The sequence below is a fragment of the Piliocolobus tephrosceles genome, chromosome 19, assembly GCF_002776525.5.
Source record: "Piliocolobus tephrosceles isolate RC106 chromosome 19, ASM277652v3, whole genome shotgun sequence".
Classification (NCBI taxonomy): Eukaryota; Metazoa; Chordata; class Mammalia; order Primates; family Cercopithecidae; genus Piliocolobus; species Piliocolobus tephrosceles.
In genome coordinates this window covers 27,818,492-27,836,435 of record NC_045452.1, presented here as the reverse complement: position 1 = coordinate 27,836,435, position 17,944 = coordinate 27,818,492, and the positions used below count along the sequence as shown (strand labels likewise).

General features: G+C 59.3%; 1 protein-coding gene across 2 annotated transcripts in view; it reads left to right on the top strand.

Annotated features, from left to right (window-relative positions):
- Positions 1–17,944, top strand: part of WNT7B (Wnt family member 7B) — a 53,225-nt gene that overhangs the window by 5,949 nt on the left and 29,332 nt on the right. The window lies entirely within an intron of this gene.

The following is a 17,944-nucleotide window of genomic DNA, read 5'->3' as shown; positions in this document are numbered from 1 at the left end:
TGACTCAAAAAGAAGTTTGATTTATGGAACCGCCATTTGGGGGAATTTAAGCTGGATGCTACTGATTAAACCTCAGCGCCTGCTCTCCCTCCCCTTCTCTTCCCTTCCCCCTCCCCCCTCCCTTACACGCGGGCCACGTCCGGGGTCGCCTGACGCGGCCAGAGGGGGCAGCCGCTGCCTTCCCGCTCCCTGCGCTCCCCCCTCCCCACATGCGGTCGCAGTCCTAATACAGCGCCGCGCCCCCACCCCCATTTAATAAAGACGCAGCCAATTTCTCCTCTTGCTCCTAGGAAATTACTATCCTACCAGTTTTCCTTCTATAAATAGTCGCGCATCTTGAAACAAAAGTTCGCAACCGCAGCCAGATGCTGCGAGGCCCGCGGTTTCCCGGGCTGTGGGACATAATTACAAGGTCCAGGCACAGAGAGCGCTCCAGGCCCGGCGGGCAGCCCCGGCTGCGGAGGCATCGCCTGAGGGGGGCGGGGTAGCAGGGCGCATGCGGGTGGGGACCGCCTGAGCAGTGGGGACCCAGGCTATCAAAGTGCCAGCGTCCCTGGATCCTGCTTCTGGTGTCCTTCCCAGGAACTGCATCAACCAGGGGGCCTTGGAATTTCAGCCTCTGGCGGTTGGAGGCCAGGAAGCCTCCCCCTCCCCAGAATCCTGGCATTTCAGCCTTAAGCCTTGCTGGAGAATTGGCAGCTCCGGTGCTTGGGAAATCATTTTTGGAGCCGGCTGGCTGAGGTTCCGTATTCATGAAGAGGTGTCCGGGGTGGGAAACCAGGAGTCCTGAGGAGGTGGGGGCGAGGGAAGCGGGGATTGGAGGGTTGGGGTAAGGGTCGGAGAGAGGGAGGTGCACAGGGGCCCCAGAAGCCTGGTGGGAGTTGATGCCAAGGCAGCCGTGAGGGGCCTCTGGGGTAAGGTGGTGCCCAGTGTACCTCTGCAGACCCCAGGTTTATCTCAGGGCTGTCCTCCTCATCTGGGCCTGCAATGACTACAGCCGCCAGGCTTGTTCCTGGAGTGTGCACTGCCAGCTGTGTTGGCAGAAATTCTCCTAAGGAAACAGCTTTCCCAGACATCCCTGGGCCAGTGCTGGGGTCCGGCCTGGGTCGTGGGGGACAGGAAGGCAGGCTGCATCCCTGACTTGCCCTCAGCAGCTCCTGCACCACAGGGAGGAAAACACTGACGCCAGCCTTCCCCAAGCAGAGAGGAACCCAGAGTGTTCCAGGAGCGAGGGGGGCGGGTCTCAGGTTGCCCCTGCCCCGTTTGTTTGGTGGGCACAAGGCTGACCATAGGTGGGAGTAGGGCCTGCGCAGTTCAATTTGAATGAAAGCGTGCAAAGTGAGAAGACCTTGGTTTCGGTGTTTCTGACCCAATGGCTGCACTTGGGGGAGGCAGCCAGCAGGCAAGTCCTTGGAGAGCTGTGAGAGGTGGGGGTCAGTGTCAGCCCACCCTCAGCACTGCAGGCACGCTGGATGGCATTGGCCTTTGGATCTGAGGATGCCTAGGCTAGGAGGGTCGCTGGGTGGAGGCTTCATTCTGCTCCAGAGAACTTTCAGGAACTTTCCAGATCCCATTGCTGGGATCCCAGACACTGGCCGACAGCTGATCCTCCTCCTTTCATCCGGGCTGCTCCCCTAGCTCCCTGTCCTGGGCTGTGGTCTGTGCACACCAAATCCCAGACGCATGCCTGGGCCCCTGCCGCTGATCAGGTTGGACGGGTGTGTTGGCCTGGAAGCGCCCTGCGCCCCTGCTACAATGCTGACTTGCAGCGGTGCTAGGCGGCTCTGGCCAGCCCTTGCCTTCTCTGTGCAGAGCTCTGTTGTCAGCGCAGGAGCTCCCAGGGCCAGCGGGGATCAGTCAGGGCCCAAGGGAGGGCAGGTGGGGGACCGCAGGCCAAGAGGAAGGCTTGTGGTGCTGGGTCAGCTGGAAGGGGGGCCTGGCTGAGGCCTTGACCAGGACCAGGCTCAGCTTCTGTCCCAGGCAGGTCTCTTCCGGTCTCAGCCTTCCTCTCCCAGATGTGGGGGTTGGCTCTGACGACCCCCCCAGGTCTTCCGGTAGGAGCCTCTCATGGTGACCGCCCGCTCTGGGGAGCCAAGTGAGTCATGGGTGACGGGGCGGTTACTCACCGACCACCTGGCTGTGGTAGGGTGGGGGGGCGCTTACCGCTGCCCTGCCAGGCCAGGCCTCTTCCCGGCTTTGTCAGCGGTGCCAGCCACAGTCCCAGAAGTGCTGTGGCCATGACCCTCGGCGGGGAGGAGACGAACCAGGCCCACTCCCATGGTACCATGGCCTGTGTGGGGACAGGATGTGCCCCTTGGCTCAGGCGTATTAAGGTTGCCCTTGGGGGAGGGGCAACTCCCAGCCTGGAGGGTCTGCATCTATCCAGGTCTGGGAGGGGCTCTGCTGTGTGCCCTGAGCGGGTCCATGGGCCTCTCTGGGCCTCAGTCTCCTCATGGGTCACTTGGGATGGTGATCCCTCCCCCAAGGCTCAGACCAGGTCATGTGTAGTTGGAACTTGAAAGTGTAGAACGTTCCATAGAGGGAGTACATGTGGAATTCGAGCTGGGAAATCTGATGAGATCTCAACTGGGGACCCTCCACTGGAGTGGACAAGTGGAGCCCCCCCTAATCACAGGAAACTCCCTAGAACTCATCATCATGTGGACGAGACCCACCAACCATTGGCTAAAGGGGAGAATGTGCATCGTGGACCGTCTGTCTGCGGAGGGAGGACAGGAGGTCCTGGGATGGCGCTGGGTGCCACAGTTGTGCACAGAGGCCTGTAGGATAATGTGCCATTTTCTAACATGGTTTCCCTTGAGTCTTCGTGAAGCCAAGCGGCATGACAGTGACTCAGATCCGGATCCTCATCCTGACTCCACAGGGCCCTCACTGCCTGGCTGTGTCCTCAGGCCCAGCTCTTCCCTCTCCAGTGCAGATGATGGGAGCACAAACCTCACTCGGTGGCTGTGGGAAGCTCTAGCTTGATGCCTGGTGCGGTCAGTGCACGGGAGACTGGCCATTCTCAGCTATCAGGAATAGGGAGGTTGGCCACAGGCAGCACAGGGGGAGGCCCAGTGGCTGTGTTCATTCAGGAAGGAGTGATGGACCCCCTAGGGCATCTCAGAGGGCTTCCCAGAGGAGATGACTCTCAGACAGGGTTTTGAAGGATGGATAGGAGTTGGCCAGACTAAACAGGCACATGAAAGGGACCCCTAGACGAGGGAATAATACTGTCAAACACCTTCACCAGGGCATCCACTCCAGGGAGCCTCAGAGCATCTCGCTGAGGTGGATCAATGGGATGCCAGGATCCAGAGAAGAGGCTGTTTCCCAAGGTCACCTTGGAGCCCAGGGGTTCAGCCTTCCTAGTTCCAGCTCCTCACGTGGCACCAGCACTGCTTCTGAAGGGAAGTTCCCCCTATGCAGTCCCACAGGGACAGGAATCGGGATATCCCAGGGCCTCAGGCTCCAGCCAGTGGTTGGAGGTGCTGATGGGAGGCGAGGTGACGATCATAAAGTTGCTGATTTTTGAGGCGCCAACAGCACATTATTGTTCCCTCATTCACACACTTCCGTGAGCTCCTCTGGGGACAATGGCCAAGCAAGTCACACTCCCGCCCCTTCCCCTCCCACCCACCTGGAGCCTTGAGTCACCCTGGCAGGGCAGGTGGATGCCTGTGGGGAACCCAGGGACCCTGCTTGGGTGTGGACCAAGGCTCTGTTCTCGGAGCACCCTGACAGACTCTGGGGTGTGGCGGTGTTGGATGAGGTAGAGGGCTCAGTTGTGGGTGTCCAGGCCATCAGCCCAGGGCCAGGGAGCGGAGCCCCTGAAACTGAGAGCCACATGCAGCAGAAGCTTAAGCCCTCACTGCTCACACTGCTCCCTGTCATCCTGGGCAGATGGAGTGGCTGTAGCAGGCTCCTAAGGCTGCCGCCCTACACGGCCCTGGGTCCAGCTCAGATGGGGCTCAGCTCCCCTCCCAAAGGGACAGGAGGCCGGGCGCCCTCCCTTGTCAGATGAAACCCCGGCCCAGGGCTCCTTCAGCCTGATGAAAGGGTCATTGTGTGGTGCGGGCCGCCCGCTGGCCAAGGACAAAACCACCGTTTGTCCTCCGTCCCTGGCGCGGGGCTGGGGGCCTCACCTCAGGCTGGCCGGCAGGGTGGGGGTGGGTACAGGTGCGCTCCCTCCTCCCTTCCTTGTCTTCCCACTCAGCCCGCCTGGGGCCCCTCCCCCATCCCTGCCCCTCACCCAGGGCGTTCTCGTCCTCTGAAGGTGGGTCCTGAGGCTTGGGTCAGTTCCGCTGTTGGCAGAGAGGCAGTGAGTTCTCCAGCCCCAGAGGCATACAAGCAGATGCAGTAGGAGTGAGGGCCGGGGATGCTGGGGAGGGTCCCTGCCTGGGCAGAGAAGCAGCGCTCACAGTTTCTCTGTGCAAGCAGCCAGTGGAGTGGTTGGCCTTTCCACCGAGGCCATGCCACAGTCTCAGTGGTAGAGTGGCAGGTGAGGCTTGGCACAGGGCCATCAACACTTCCTCCATCTCCAGGCTGGAGCAGGTGGCAGCTGAGGTGCTGGGGCTGCCACGAGGCTGGGTCTGAGGCTGTGTGCAGACGACACTAATGTCCTGCTCCCCCATGCGGCCTTTGCAGATTTAGTATGTGAAGCCTGCAGGTGCCCGGAGCTGGGCCTGGGAGGAAGTCACGCCACCCGCCGAGCAGCTCACTGGGTGTCAGCAGTAACGGAGGACAGCCTGAGTGAGCATGCCCTGGAGTCCCACCCCGTGACCCCTGCGGGCCTCCATCTTTTTCTGGAACCCTCCCGCGCTGTGATCCCTGCTCCAATCCTTCCGTACCCAGTTGGAGCTTTGAATGGACCAGGCCCCCTGGAGGGAGGGAGCCCGGCCACAAGGACTGGTGGTGTCTCAGCTGGCCTCCGCGCAGTGGGTATTGCTGTGGCCAGGGTGAGGAGGTGTCCAGAGCTGAGACTTAGGCCTGTGCAGTCCCAAGCGGTGAGACAGATGGCAAAGCCCCTTCCAATGGGAAGTCCTCCAGAATGCACTGCCTGTCCTGCAGACCCCCGCTTAGGGAACTCAGGATGAGACATTCCCACTTCTGGAGGACTTGGGTTCCCCGAGAAGGCCCTCCCTGGCGGGACTGACGTGTGCACAGTGCCCAGGGTCTGCTTTGGGATCCGTGTCCCCCTTGGGCTCTCAGACAAGGGGAGCTAGGAGAGGCCTGTCTGCCGTGCTAGGTGGTGGAGTGAGGAAGACAAGGTCAGGGTGCAGAGTCACTTGCCCAGGTCAAGCAGCTGAGCCCAGATTTGAGCCTGGGGCCTCCTAGCTGTGGGGTCCATGTCACTTGTCACGGTGTCTTAGCAAGGCGAGTTTTCAGCCTTGGGTGAGCTCTCTCCCATTTCCTGCCTGTCCTCTCCAGGCAGAAACCAATGCCTCCGGTTGCTTAGAACTGTGTATTGACCAAGAGTCCCCGGGGCCCTGAGCGAGGGTCTCAAGGTTGCAGAGGCTGCCTCCAAGGTTAGCTTTAGGACCAGAGGTGCAGCTCTCCTGTGGGTATGGGAAGCCCAGAGGCTTTCTGTTCTGGGCCTTGTCCTGCTTCGGTCCCTGAGCCGGGAGCTCTGAGACCAGCCTGGCCAGCGTTGTTGGGTCAGCGTGAGTGTGGTCCCAGACGCCCAGGCCCTGTTCCTGGCTCAGCTATGGGCTTGCGGCAACCTTGAGGCATCCCTCCACTTCTCTGGGTCTCAGTTTCTCCATCTGGGTGGTAGATCTGGATGCTTCCCCAGATCCTCCTCCTCCCTCCTCCCCTTCCTGCTGGCCCCCCCACCACCCTGAACTTTCCCTTCATGCCCACAGAGTGATGGCAGCCCCCGTGGGTGGGTGATCAGGGCTGGCCGCGTGTGCAGGTGTGACTGGAAAGGAACGCCCCTGCCTCCCTCCCTTCCAGCGGCGTTTACGCAAAGCCCTGTGGGACCCACAGCAGGAGCTCTAAGCTCCTGGTCGAGGGCGGTCCGGGGAAGACCTCTCAAGAAAGGCAGCCTCTGACCTTGGCCCTGAAGGACCTGCTGGAGGGAAGGAAGGTGGGTTCCTGGGAAAGGGGCAGACGTGGGCAAAGGCCTGGAGGTGTGAAGAAGATGTGGTGACTGGGCATCAGAAGTGGGGAGCAGCAGGTTAGAGTGGGCTGCGGCAGGGGAAGATGAGGTGGGGGCGGTGCCAGAGGCAGTGACCTCGGGTCTGGGGACCCCAGGGCAGGGAGGAGTGGCTTTGGCAGAGCTTTAGAAAGAGTTTTCTGGGCAATGAGGTGGAAGATGGGGAAGCAGGGCGGAGGCTGGTCCTGCCCACCAGCCGCAGATGCAGGACCCGGGGCCACTCCGGGGCTGAGGAGAGGGGATGACTGAGTCTGCAGGACTGTCTGGTGGCAGGGGTGCCAGGGGAGTGTGCTTGGCCAGGTCTGGGGTTGCAGGGTTGCCTGCCTCCTCCCCAGCACTCAGGGCAGTACCAGGCACTCACTCAGTCGGTACCCAGCACATCTGTCAGAGGGTCTGATGGCCGCTTCGGGGTCTGGGGCCCCAGGAACTCCCAGGTCGGGGCCCATCGCCCAGGGGTCCTGTGGTGGCCCCAGGTGTGCTCGGCCCCCAGCGGCACAGGTGGGAAGGGGGAGTGGGTGACCGGGGGCTGGATGACTTCCCAGCTCCCCTGACTCAGGTCTTCCCAGGATGACTTCACCGCTGGCGGGGAAGTGCTGGGAATTTCCAGGTGCGGCCGACACCGCTCCCCAAGGAAGGCAGATCCATCCCGGGACTCCTCCTGTGTGCCCCATGGCTCCCCTCAGCCTAGGGAGGCCTGGCCTTCAGAGGCTACAGTCCTGTGGGCTGAAGCGCTTGCTCAGCCCCATCACTGCCCCTGCAGGGTTGTCACCCGCCTTGGTGGCACTGCCCTGGGGATGGAGTCGCACGTCAGGTACGCCTTCCTGAGCGTCAGAGTGTTCAGAGAGTGTGCCTGGGGGTGACAGGCCCCGGATCCCTGGATGCCAGGCAGGCTGGTGTTGTGGACAGAGCACTGGATAGGGTGTCAGTGACTCTGGACTCCAGTCACTCCATGTCTGCAGTAGTCCAGAGTGCACAGGGACGCAGGGCCTGAGGACCTGCGGGACGTAGCCCCTGAAGTGGCCAGCCTGGGATGCTGTGGACCTGCACCTGGGGAGGGGCACTGGGCTGAGGGCTGCAGACTGCACATGGGCCCCATCTGTTCTCTCTCAGAACCTGCCTTCCCAGCATGTGGCCTGGGGGCTCCCCTCTAGGCTGCAGCTCCTGGAGGTATAGGGGATCACCTGGTACCCCATCGTGCTCTTGTATTTCCTTCTGGCATCTTTGTGCGGTGTGTGTGCTTCCCTCTCCTGCAGGAGTCCTCCTGTGGTCTATCCCTGCTTTGGAGCAGCCTCGGAGGGGTGGCTGGGGCTGGTCCCCCACCTTCAGAGGCTGGGGAGAGCCCGGCTTTGCAGTCAGCTCTGACTGTGAGCCCAGAGCCCAGCCCGGCTTCCCCTTACCGCCTTCCTCGGTGGAGATTCCTGTGGCAGGTAGGACGGGAGGGTGGGAAGAGGCAGAGCCCAGAGGTGGGGGAAAAGCCACAGGGTCTGGTCTTGCTCTTGTCTCTGATACCAAATCACTGCCACATTGCTGTGTGGCCTTGCCCGAGATGCTGCTCCTCTCTAAGCCGCCTCTGTAAAAGGGGAATGATGAACTCCAACTACGGGCTCACCGTGGGGAACGCAGGGACGGTGCTCAGGACCTCGGGCCACTTCAGTCAAGGCCCCTGGAGTTCTGAAGGCTCCATAAACACTCACTCAGCCAGGCTGATGAGAGGCGGAGGAGGGGAAATGGGCACTCTGGACCACAAGGCGTCCAAGCTGAGCAGTTGGCTAGGAGGCCGTGGCAGCCTAGGAATTCTTGGAGGGAGCATGCCAGAAAAGTGGGCTGCTTGAAAGGTGAGGGGGATGTGGAATTATGCACAGGGGGCTTGTGGCCCAGAATGGGTCCCCTGCTTTGGAGAATGCAGATGGCCTATGTGGGGCTGGCCTGGCTCCGGCTCACGCTCTGTCTGAGACGCTGTGTGGCCCAGGCACGGACTGGGTGTGGCTCCCATCTGTTCCTAGAAGGAGGACCCTTCAGGACTATGGCCTGAGGTTCAGTCTCAGGGCCGGGAGCTCAGCCCTATCTTGCAGTCTGCAGAGAAGTGATGGCTCGGCCCCCAGACCTGCCATTCAGCCAAGTTCAGAGCAGCCAGGAAGGCCAAGGTGCTGGCCCAGCCACAAAGTGTCCAGACTCCTATCCTGGCCATGGGCCAATGGGGCCTGCCAGCTCCCTCCAACTTGTTCCACTTGTCTGTCCACCCACCCATCTGTCCTGAGGTTTCAGGTTGGCATCCTGGTCACCCAGGCCTGCAAGGCGCCCCTGCGTCCAACAGATCTGTGGCATCAGGGCTGGGGCTGGGAGTCCCATCCTTGCTAGGGTCTCAGCTAGCTGTGTGGTCTCAGGTGCTGTGGCATCTCTGGGTGTTTCTGTCCCCATCTGTACTGTGGGAAGCAAAGAGAAAGGCCAGGGTAAGACCTAGGGAAGGGTATAGCTGAATCTCAGTCCCAACGGCTTCCTCAGGAGCCCAGTACGGATGTGATCCTGTAGGGAGTGGAAAGGGGAGAATGGAGAGAGATCCTAGTGGACTTCTTGGAGGAGGAGGCACTAAGCTGGGTCTGGAATCTTGCCTGGCTGCTGGAGGGGGCAAGCTGCCTGCCCCTGGATGGGGAGGAGCTAGTCCAGTGTGGCCAGCACCTGGTGCATCGTGATGGGCCCTGGGTGCTGGTAGAGATCTGGAAGGTTCTGAAGTCAGAGGTCAGTGTCCTGCGGTTTGGGGATCACAGTGAGTGGGTGAGGCTCTCATTTCACAGATTTAGCAGATATGGTGGCTGGGAGTGTCTGCCCTTGACCTCATTAGCTGTGGGCTCCTTGTGTTGGCCAGGGGTGCAATGGATCCCCTGGCTGTGGCTCATCCACCTGCAGCAGCCTCAGCCCTGCCTGGGGCCTCCAGCTCTTCGCCAGCTTTTTCCCAGGAGGTCTGGTTCTTCTCCAGGGTGGGGTCCCAGGCTGCCAGGCCAGGAATGCCAGCTATGTGGGGAGGGTGGGGGGCAGCCGCCCGCCGGGGGTGTGAGGGAGCAAGTGGACGCTCTGATCCCTTCCCTGGGAACACTATGAGCTGAGAGCTGAGCAGAGCAGTGGCGTGGAAAGAGTGGCAGGTGGGACCGCAGTGGAGGGCAGCCTGCAGGATGCCCCACCCACCAGCAGGGCGTTTCTGCCCATTGGACAGACAGGCAAACTGAGGCTCAGGGAGGCCAGCGAGAGCCAGCAGCTGAGCAGAACTTGAATACAGGACCCCAAACCCAAGCAAATGAGCAAACCTCTTTAGGACACAGCTGCAGGTACCCAGATTGTCACCTCAGCCCCTCACTACACAGATGGGAAACTGAGGCCAGGAAGGGCAGGGAGGGTCAGAGGGATGGCCTCATTCCTGAGCTGGGCCCTGGGGGTGTCAGCCCTCTTCTCTCCCCAGCCCCTTCCTTGCCCACCCCCTACCCGCCCAGCTCCCTTTGCCTCCTCTAAGGATGCATTGTCCCGGCCCCCACCCACGCTGCTCTCTTCTGGCTATTCTCTCTCAGCCTCAGTTTCCTCATCTGTAAGGCCAGGCTGGCAAGGACCAGCCAGGGGAACCAGAGTGGGGAGAGGGTGGGAAAGGGTGGGAAACGGTTCCAGGGCCCCACACACCACGAACCCTGCTTGGAAAGGGGAGCGCGTTGGGCCTGTCCCTTCCCCACAGGTGTAAGGCCCCTTCCAGGCCTCACCTGCCACTTGCCAAAGGAGGGCTGATTGTCCCCTGCTCTCAGATGAGAAAACTGAGACTCAGAACAGCCTTGGGGTGGCTGGGCAAAACCCCTGGCCCAAGCCCCCCAACCCCCATCCCACGGAGCTGGGCCCTCCTCAGGAAGGACGGGGCACCAGCTGTTGAGCCCAGACCTGTCCTGTTCATTCTCTCTGGCTCCTTCCCACCGGCATGCCCAGCTCTGGGCTGCAATGCATCCCCTCCAGCTTCCTCTGAGGGCAGCGCTGGAGCTGCTGTGGGGTCCAGGCATTACGGGGCAGGTGCAGATGGAGCTCTGTTCTGGATGAGTGGGGGTGTCTGACCAGTCTGCAGCCTGTGGCTCATGGGGTCTGCTGAATGACCCCAGACCTGGCCCACATTCTTATCCCCATTTGACAGGTGGGAACACTGAGGCCACCACCAGCCCCTGCCCCATACTCAGCCCCAAGGAACCCTGCTGGGCTCCAAAGCCATAGACCAGCCCCTGTATGGATGGAAAGTTCCGGGCCAACCCTCTGCCCACCTGAGGAAGAGGCTGGCAAGGACTCGGCCCTGGGTGGGCACGGGGGCCAGGCGCTGTCCTCCCGGGTATCTGCTGAGTTACTTCCTGGGTGGGTGGATCCAGGCCTGCCTCCCTGGCTGATCACAGATAATTGGAGCATTCTTCAAATATTTTTGCCAGAAGACGCCTGAGAAGGAAGAATTACAAAGCGCCCTGGGCCAGGAGCGTGGGCTGCAGGAGCCCGGGGCAGCCCAGCAGCCAGGGCCAGGGGCCGGGAGGGAGGCTGGAGATCAGGCCCAGGCTCAGCCAGCCTGTCCCTGCTACCCAGAGAGCTGGGGAGGGGGCTGCCCATGCTCCCTCAGCTGGGGGGGTGGGGTGGCTCATGCCCGTGTTGAGCTTGGGGCCTGGCCAGGTGCTGGGCAATGCTGGGGACCCCTGCCCTGGGGAGTCTGCCGCTGACACAGTGGCTTTAGGACAGCCTGACAGGTCAAGCACAGAGTCTGGGCGCTCCCAGAGGGGGCTGGTGGGTGGGAATGCCTCCCCAAGGAGGGGTCTCTTCAGTGGAGAGCTCAGCAGGTCAGGGGCCAGCATGCTAGGAAGGAGTGTGGGCAAGAGTGAGGACTGAGGGGGCAGACCTGGGGCCACCTGGCCAAAGTGGCCAAAGAGGAGCAGACTGGGCTGGGGCCGGGAGGTGGCTGAGGCAGGCCCCAAGGCCACGATCCTGCTGGTGTCAGGGTGGGGCGTGGACCATGCCAGGGGTAGGATGGTGGGTGCCCTGGGGGCAGAGCAGGGCGTGCTGGGGAAAGCCTTTCTGACCTCCATGAGCTTTTTGAAAGAGGTGCATGTTATCTGCGGGGGAGGGCAGGCGGCCCCAGGGTTCTGCTTCTGGCTCCTGTGGCTCTGGGGGGTCTGGGATGCTGAGTCCCGGGCAGGCTCCAGCTGGGTTCCAGGAAGAAGTCAGATCTCGTGTCTCCCAGACGGAGCGCTGCCCCGGTCCTTCTCGGGAATGCTTTCAGTGGGGGGGTGGGACGCTACTTCCACCCTGAAACCGGGTGGGATGGGCAGCACTAGGACTGCTGGGGTGCTGTGTTGAGAGCTGGTGTCCAGTCCAGATCGAGGTGGGAGAGCGGGGGTCCAGCCAGGCTGCTGTGGGGCCATTTGCGCTCCCCCCCCACACCTCCACTGGCAAAACAGAGCTGGGCTGTGGTTTGTGGGGTCGGTTTTTGGGAATTTGGAGGAGAAATGGGATACTGAGGTGGAGGTGCCTGGCTCTCAGGCCTCCTCAGGACACGAGCCCACATCTGTGTCATAGCATAGCCGATTTCTCCCAGGCCTCATCACCAGAAAGACGCAGCTTGTCCTGTTACTGGTGGGGAGCTGTGCCCTCTCGAGGGGTACTTTGGGTGGTTTCACCTCCATAATCCTCACCACCCCATCCCCCAGTTTTAAACGCTGGGCCCTGACATGGACTGTGGGCATTTTCTCAACCCTATGTGAAGTGGGGGTACAAGCTGGTTTCAACTGACCTGTAATGCAGTCTGAGTGACAAGGGGACGCCCCACGGCAGCCTTGCTGCCCACCCAGCCTGCAGCCCTAGCCCCTGCCTGCACAGGCAGCTGAGGCTCTGCCACGCCTGGCCTTGCATCAGGCCCAGCATATGGTGGGGAGTAAGACAGGGTTCTGCATTCCTGGACCCAGCTATGGGGGCTCAGACCTATTTGGGGAGGGCCCATGAGTCAGTCTGGAGCCTGAGAGACTCCCTGCAGCTTGGTGCATGTTGGGGGGCTTCCTCCTCCAAGAGCGCCTCGGGGAAGGCCCAACCCCACACAGCCTGGCCCCAGATGCAGCCTCCTGCCCCTAGAGACTTACATGGGAGGGTGGCTCTCCAGAAGGATAAGTGACCGCACTCTGCCCATCCTGTCCCCGCTGTCTTTGAGGGTCAGGGATGGGATATCTCCCAGGGGAAGGGTTGATGACAGGGCACTGGCCAGCCCCGGGACGGGAGGGGTGAGTTCCAGCCCTGCTCGCTCCCAGCCTCCCTGAGCTACCAGGAAGGCTGCTGAACCTTTCTGGACCTCCGGTTCCTGTTCTGAGGGAAGAGTAATCATGATTATTGTCACCATTCTAGCCCTTGGCCCCCCGAACTTTGAAATAGCAACCCTGAGGGGACTCTGAGGCCAGTCAGGCACGCAGTGGGTGTTCACTCTGCCTCAACCACTGAAAACCCTGACAGCGTGAGGGATTTAGGTTAGACGCCTACCTGCTGGGGGAGGCGCTGAAGCAGGGGTTACTCCTGAACACAGCAGGGGTGTCAGGGAGAGGACAGGGTGGCTCTGATTCTGGGCACAGGTGAGATGCTGCCCACCCCCTGCCACCTGGGCTCAGGGTACCCAAGAGTGAGATGATAGGTTACCCCAAAGCTCCTGAGAATGTTGGAGGAGGGAGCCCCCAGGCTGGGCCTTGGCAGAGATGGCGCCGCCCAGATGAGGGTCTTAGCCAGAGGGGCCACGTCCCACAGCCCTGTTTCTCCCCATCACTGCTGATGGCCCTGCTCCTTTGGGAGGAAGGATGGTCGCTATGTGGCAGCTCTGTCCACTGCCTGAGTGCCAGGCTGGGCATAGGCAGACCAGGAGGGCACTCCACCAAGGGCTATGAGCCCCCACAACTCCCTGGGGTCTCCTGCACTTAACCTTCTCACTGCCTGGGAGCTGCTGCGGTGGGCTGTTGCCCGCATTCAGGGTCTACAGAGGCTGAGGGCCTGGTGGGGACAGGCTGGCTGATGGGCACAGGCTGAGGCAGAGGAGCCCTGGCAGGGCATTCTGGCTCAGCCCAGCTCTGCCTTAGGTCGGTGGCTGGCCCAGCCCAGCAGCCCCATGGAGCACGTGTGCAGGAAAGGCTAGCACCCCCAAGGCGGGCCAGGCACACACAAAGCACACAGGCACGATTTTTAATGTTTGCATTTGAATTTTGAAGTGTGTTTTCTGGGTTTTTTTTGTTTGTTTTTTTGAGATGGAGTCTCGCTCCCTCACGCAGGCTGGAGTGCAGTGGCGCGATCTCGGCTCACTGCAACTTCCGCCTCCTGGTTCAAGCAATTCTCCTTCTTCAGCCTCCCAAGTAGCTGGGATCACAGGTGTGTGCCACCATGCCCGGCTAATTCTTGTATTTTTAGTAGAGATAGGGTTTCACCATGTTGGCCAGGCCAGTCTCAAACTCCTGACCTTAGGTGATCCACTCACCTCGGCCTCCCAAAGTGCTGGGATTACAGGTGTAAACCACCGTGCCCGGCCTGTTTTCTGTATTTTAATTATTGTAAGAAGCCTGGAGTTTCCACTCCTGCTTTGTTATTGCCCCATTTCAATAAAGTCACATACTGTAATACTTTACTTTTATGCTGAGATATAATTTACGTAAAATGCAGAAATCTCTAGTGCACACCTTGACGCATTTTTACATACGCGTGCACTCATGCAACCACCACATGGCTTGGGACAAAGAACATTCTGGCATACCGGCAGGCTCCCTCTGCTCACTCCCAGTTGGTGCCACCCACCCAAGGGTAACTATTCTGATTTCTCTCTCCAAGATGAGGTGGGCTTGTTCTGGGTATGTTTTTTTTGAGATGGAGTCTCACTCTGTCACCAGGCTGGAGTGCAGTGGTACGAACTTGGCTCACTGCAACTTCCAACTCCCTGGTTCAAGCGATTCTCCTGCCTCAGCTTCCTGAGTAGCTGGGATTACAGCCTCACGCCACTACACCCAGCTAATTTTTGTATTTTTAGTAGAGATGGGATTTCACCATGTTGGTTAGGATGGTCTCAATCTCCTGCCTTCGTGATCCACCCACCTCAGCCTCCCAAAGTGCTGGAATTACAGGCGTGAGCCACGGCGCCCGGCCAGAGATTCTTAGAAGTGGTGGAATCCACACATCCTCTTTCCTGGCTTCTTTCACACACCGTGATGTCTGTGAGGTCCATCCGTGTTGACGCGGGTCGGCAGTTTCTTCGCCGTGTAGTCACGCTGCATGAATGGACCACACTTAATTTATCCATCCTCCTGTTGACAGACGCCTGGGTTGTTCCCCATTTATGCGAAAGACCCATGTGCGTATCCTTGGGTGATCACAAGCACGGGTTTGTCCTGGGTACGGGAGAGAGATTGCTGGGTCACAGGGAAGGGCTGATCTGGGCATGGACCCACTGGTGGTGGCTGCAGTGGCTGATGTGGATACCCAGTGGCTTCACAGTTGCTGGTCTCAGGCTTGGGGCCCCATAGACGAAGCTGGTCCCTGATCTCCAGGGGGAGGCTGGATCCTGGGGGTCAGACATTGTGTGTCTAGTGAATGAGTCAGTAATGAACTCTGCAGTCTCAAGCTTCAAGGGTAAATGATGAGGGCTGTCACTGCAGACCAGCGGCCCGTGCTGTGGACGTCACAGGATGGGTCCTCCCAGCGGCTCTGAGATGGATATGGGCTGTTATCACTCCCATTTCACAGAGGAGGAAACTGAGGCACAGTTAAGAAACTTGCCTGAGTCTCACAGCTAGGAATTCGTAGACTCAGGCGCCCCAGGGTTGTGGGGCTGGCCTGGCACCTGGCTAACACTGCCGCCAAGGACTCGCCTTCTGTCCACTTGTGGTCTCATCTGTCACCTGGCAGTGGCTGAAGGGGCTGGAGTGTCCTTACCTTCCCCTCGCCCCCACTGCAGCCACCTCCTCCTGGAGGCAGCCCCACTCCCTTGGGGAGACTCTGCCAAAGAGCAAGGTCGTCCCGCTACCCGGCAGCAGCCCCTCCTTGTACACGGGGCTGGCTCAGAACCTGCGCCGGGATGCATCTCAGGAAGCTCCTGGGCCTCTGCTGGCCCCTGGTGTGAGACTGCAGGGCCTTGTCCACAGTCCCTGGGGAATGAGGAGGAGGCTTCTTGTCTGCAGGGCTAAACTCTTCTCCCAGCAGCGCCCTCCCTGCAGCGGACTGGCCCGGGCTGGGGTAAGGAAACTTTCCCGACTTGCAATCTGCCCACCCCACCTGGCATCTCGCCTGTGTCCCGAGGCCCCATTCAGTGCAGGGGGATGAGCCGGGGGCAGAATTTTTCCATGGAAAAGGTCAGCGACTGAAACAGGAACGCCCCCGCTCCCAGCATCTCTGCACTCACAGCTACTCACAGCCTCCCTGGCCAGCCTTCCCTGGGCACCCAGGCGAGCAGCTGAGGACCAGGGAGCCAGCCCTGAGAGTTTTCACACTTGGAGCGAAGCTGGGTCTGCTCCACAGGGTTTGCTGAGGGTGCCCATGGCCAGCCCACGCTCCCCAGTAGCCCCATGCCCCTCAGTGACCCCACGCTCCTCAGTGACCCCACGCTCCCCAGTGACCCCATGCTCCCTAGTGCCCCCACACTCTCCAGTGGCCCTGGGGAGAGCACGCTACCCGCGTGGCTCTCTGGCCTCCTCTAAATCGCTGGCTATTTAGTTGGTAGATATTTTTCCCCCACTTCCCACGCCAACCATTCTCTAAGGAGGGCCAGTCCCAGTCACCCCTCTCCCCAACCCCTCGCCTCCAGGTGGAAGGAATGGCATGGGCCAGGTCTGGGGTATGGCAGGGCCAGGCCAGCTCCAGGAGGGCAGGGGTCAGACTGGACAGTGCCCGGGGCAGCAGTGGGAGGGCAGGGATGGCAGCTGCATGGGAGCCGCTTATATACCTGGAGTGAATTGCTGTACGGCCTGAAGGATTTTAAGCAAAGGAAGAACTCAAGCTGTTTTGAGAGTGAAAAGCCAACCCAGTGCCTGCTCCAGGCCATGTTCCAGCGTATGTCCCACACTTACTATGTGGCACTCCTTCTTCTATCTGAGTTCTGGACTCAGAGACTGGGCTCCAAGCCTGGCTGTGCAGCCCCGGGCAGGTCCCCTAGCCTCTCTGAGCTCCAGTCTACACACCTGCAAAATGAGGATGGCACCACTCACCTAGCAAGGTGAGGATTAAGTGATACACCGGTGAGGTCTGAGGTCCCAATGGCCCAGAGTCGACCCTCAGAATGGGAGCACCTGGTATTGTTAGTGGAAACACAAACACCCCCACTTAGTAAGGGAGACAATTTTGAAATTATTTCTGAATTATCAACCACATGTAATTATTTATACTCCTGGCACAAAATACAGTGCAGGAGCCTGTATTCTATTCCCCGATGCCTTTACTTCCCCTTTTACCTGTGCACGGGCACACAGGGGGCTACTGGGGGCTCTAGTCCCCCTGCTCCGTCAGCCCCACACACCCAGGGTAAGTGTGCAAGACAGCAAGCAGGATGTCGGCTGGGTGGGCCTCTCACATCCCCTTCAATTGGGACCTAATCTTCACTCGGGTGCAGAAGTCCTGTGTATAGATAGAGTTTTTAAAATCGTGGTTAAAATACGTAAAATAAAATTTACCACTTTAACCATTTTTAAGTGAACAATTCAGTGGCATTTAGTCCACTCACAATGTGGTGCAATCACTACCCCCAGTTCTAGAACTTTCCATCACCCCCGATGGAAATTCCATACCCCTTAGGCAGCCACTCCCCATTCCCCGTTTCTCCACCCAGCCCTGGCAATCACCTTTCTACTTCCTGTCTTGATGGATTTGCCTATTCTGGACATTTCATATCCCTGGAATCACACAGTATGTGGTTTTGGGGTCTAGCTTCCTTTATGTAGCATTGTATTGTTGAGGTTCCTCCACACTGTGGCATAACCCAGTGCTTCGCTCATTTTTATAGCCACATAATGTTCCACTGTATAGACAGATCACATTTGGTTTAATCCACTCAGCTGTTGACAGGCATTTGAATTTGTTTCCACTGTTTGGCTATTGTGAGTAGTGTTACAGTGATCATTTGTGTACAAGCTTTAGTCTAAACACCTGTCTTCAGTTCATTTGAATATATACCAAGGGGTGAAATCGCTGGGTAACTCCAGGTTGAACTTATTGAGGAACTGCCAAAGCATTCTCTACAGTGGCAATACCATTGTATGCTCCTATCGCCAATGTGTGAGGGTTTCAATTTCTCCACATCCTTGGCAACACTTGTGTCTTTCTTTCCTTCTTTCCTTCTTTCCTTCCTTCTTTCTTTCTTTCTTTCTTTCTTTCTTTCTTTCTTTCTTTCTTTCTTTCTTTCTTTCTCATCATAGCCATCCTAGTGGGTGTGAGGCGGCATCTCATTTTGGTTTTGGTTTGCACTTCCCCAGTGATTACCGAGGCTGAGCATCTTCTCCAGCTTGTTGGCCATGTGTATATCTTCTTTGGAGAAATGTCTACAAGCGCTTTGCTCACCGTCACACTGGGTTATTTGTCTTTTTGTTGTTGAGTTGTAGGAGTTCTTTCAGATGTGGTTCTTAAGCACTGACTTGTTCATGTATTCATTTATCTATACCACAAACACTTGAGATGGCTGCACCTGGCAGCCCTGAGACCTGACTAAGCAGACTTGACACTGTCCTGGAGGGGCCCACCGTCTGCTGGGGAAGCCGGGCACGGACACGGTGGCTGTGAGGGGAAGCCGGGGAC